General features: G+C 45.0%; 1 protein-coding gene across 2 annotated transcripts in view; it reads right to left on the bottom strand.

Moving 5' to 3' along the window:
- MED13L (mediator complex subunit 13L) overlaps nucleotides 1-2,966 on the bottom strand; it is a 294,657-nt gene that overhangs the window by 31,150 nt on the left and 260,541 nt on the right. The window lies entirely within an intron of this gene.

Below are 2,966 nucleotides of genomic sequence, written 5' to 3'. Positions count from 1 at the left end.
ACCGCTGGAGGAAGGCGCAGCTGCCCCCTTCAGACGGCTCTCCTCACTCAGCATTGCTGCCTGCCCGAGAAGGAAGCAGTGGTGATCACCTTTATCTTCAAGCCTGCGCTTCTTTTTCTCTTATAGTAAAGAAAAGAGTACTTCTTATAAACCCATGGCTCTATCAAAAGTCAGAAAATGACAGACGAAGAGAACCATAGGTTAGAGAAAAATAAAAGCAGACATCATTCTCTGTGGCTACTATTGTGCACGCAGAACAGAACATGTGTACTGACAGACACAGCAAGGGCACCGCTGCTGTTTGCAAATCTGGCTCCGGCATCATTCATTTACATCATCTGTCTGGTACTGTTAAGCTTCTGACTTTGGAACCCACACCTCCCCTGCAACCAACTCTGCTATTCTTCATATCCAAAGATGACAGTACTGATCCACCCACACACTGCTTTTCTGTCTGAAGGCTACTATCTAGTAAAAGGAACCACTCAAGATAATCACCCACATTTCTTTAGGGGAAAGACTGTACTTTCTTTAATTCATAAATGCATCCAGCAGACATTAATTAGAGGCCTGCTAAGTACCAGGCACTGTGCTCGAATCTAAGCAGTTACAGAAACGAGCGTAACCCTTGAATACTTCCTTACAAGTCTCCACCTCCGAGAAGTCTCCTGGCTTGGCTACTCAGAAAATGCCTATCATCCCTCCTCTACTGATCTCTGTCCCTAAACATACTTTCTCATTCCAGATTTCCAACTGTATTTAAAAAGCCTATATAGGGGCGCCTGGGTAGCGCAGTCGTTAAGCGTCTGCCTTCGGCTCAGGGCGTGATCCCGGCGTTCCGGGATCAAGTCCCACATCGGGCTCCTCTGCTGGGAGCCTGCTTCTTCCTCTCCCACTCCCCCTGCTGTGTTCCCTCTCTCGCTGGCTGTCTCTCTGTCACATAAATAAAATCTTTAAAAAAAAATAAATAAATAAAATTAAAAAAAAATAAAAAGCTTATATAACCTTCTTCTCTATAAGGCCGAGAGCTGTTCAGAGCAGGGTCCACGTTTCATTCACGTAACCAACCACTCCAGCCCAACCTGTTCCCACCTCTCTACAGAAGCAGCTCCTCACTATGGTCAAAGGACATGTTTAGTCCTCTTCTTAAAAGCTCAGCTGCACTTTAAGGCTTCTTGACCACTCACTCTTCTCTTTCTTGAAACTTGGTTACGCAGCAGAATTCAGCAAAGCTCTGTCCCAAGCCCTCTTGTCGTTCTAGGTTTCCTGCTCCTCAGTGAGCTTTCCCCCTCCTCTGTGCACCTGACTGGAGCATCTATCAGCCAACTACTCCCTTCCCCCTGAGCTGCAGGCCCGTGAAGTCCCAAGTGTCTACCTGACATCTCTACCTGGATATCTCAGATCTTATATTCCAAAACTCAACTTAGGAGCTTTCTCCCCAGACCCGATCTTCCTCCAGTACACCAATCTTTGAATGACATCACTTTCTGTCCAGGTACACAAGTCACAAACCCAGCTGTCTTCCTTAACATCTCACTCTCTCTGACCCCTAAGATCCAATGCACTACCAACTCCTGCAGTCCGACCACTTCCTCAACAGCTCTTGAACGTTTCCACTTCTTTTCCATCTCCTTTGCTAAGACACGAAACCAACCTATTATTTCTAACTGAGCTGCTGCACTAACCCCTCATCTCTCCACCATTCCTGCCATTTCCAAACCCACAGCCTGCACTGCAGTCGAAGCTTGTTTCTTAACTACACCAATCAGATGCCAATGCCTCTTCATAAGCCCATCAATGACTTGTTACGGCTCTTGTGTTAAAGACCCCAGCCCCACCAGATCTCAAATGGCTCTTGGGAATCTAGCCAGCTCCAAGCTTCCTTCAGTTCTTCAAAGACATATTTATTTATTTTAGGGGGAGAAAAGCAGAGGAGGAGGGGAAGGGGGGGAGAATCTCAAGCATATTCCCCACTGAGCACAGAGCCTGGCATAGGGCTTGATCTCATGACCCTGAGATCATAACCTGAGCTGAAATCAAGAGTCAGATGCTCCGATTGAACCACCTAGGCACCACCCCTCCCCTTTAAAAACAAACAAACAAAAAGATTTATTTATTTGAGACAGAGAGTCCTTCAGTTCTTTGAAAGCCCCAAGCTCTATATAACTCTGGGCCTTCCCTCTTGCTGCTCCTTCTGCCTGGGACACAATTCCTTGCTCTCTACCCTCTTTAGCCAGTTACTCTGTACTTGGCACTGAAATCTCTAATGTTACTTCTTCTTCAAGGGGGTCTTCCCTGACCAGCCCCAAGCGTAGGAAGGCCCTCCCACCGCACACTTTCATCACTTATAATGGTTTCCAATAATATGCTAATTTGTGTAATTGATTAATCTCATGTCCATCTTCCAGAATAGATTAGAACAGAGAGGTGCCTTGTCTCTTTCAGTCATTTTATCTGCCAGGATGCAACACAGTATAGATAGTGAATGAAGAAGGGAAGGGAAGGGAACAGCAAGTTGCATGGCTCGCTGAGAGCTCAACATCACAAATATTTGTCAACTGCAGCTTTTAATAATAGAAGAGCCAGTGACATACCTCAGGAACCACAACACAAAGCAAACTGTGATCACTGTTATAAGAGATGCAAAACACTGGAAAAGCAAAGGCAGGAGAAAACGCTCTATAAACGGGTAGAAGGCTTCATGGCAGAAGTATCACAGACAACTGATCTGGAAGAATGGGTGGATTTAAACATGCAAGGTGTGCAAACTATTCGTCTGTGTATTCTCAACGCTGCTGATACACGGCATTCCTAGGTTTCCCATACGAACTGCCTACAGGAATTAATATGAGAAGAAGTTTTCACAAAATAATTATTCTCAAGGGGTGTTTCAATATAAAATATTGCTCCAGCTCTTAAATTTAGGAAGATTATCCACAGAGCTCTTAACTTTTTTTTTTTTTTTT

Source organism: Ursus maritimus, unplaced genomic scaffold, assembly GCF_017311325.1.
Source record: "Ursus maritimus isolate PB19 unplaced genomic scaffold, ASM1731132v1 scaffold_33, whole genome shotgun sequence".
Classification (NCBI taxonomy): Eukaryota; Metazoa; Chordata; class Mammalia; order Carnivora; family Ursidae; genus Ursus; species Ursus maritimus.
Note: the sequence above shows the minus strand (reverse complement) of the source record. Positions and strands in the feature narration are given on the sequence as shown.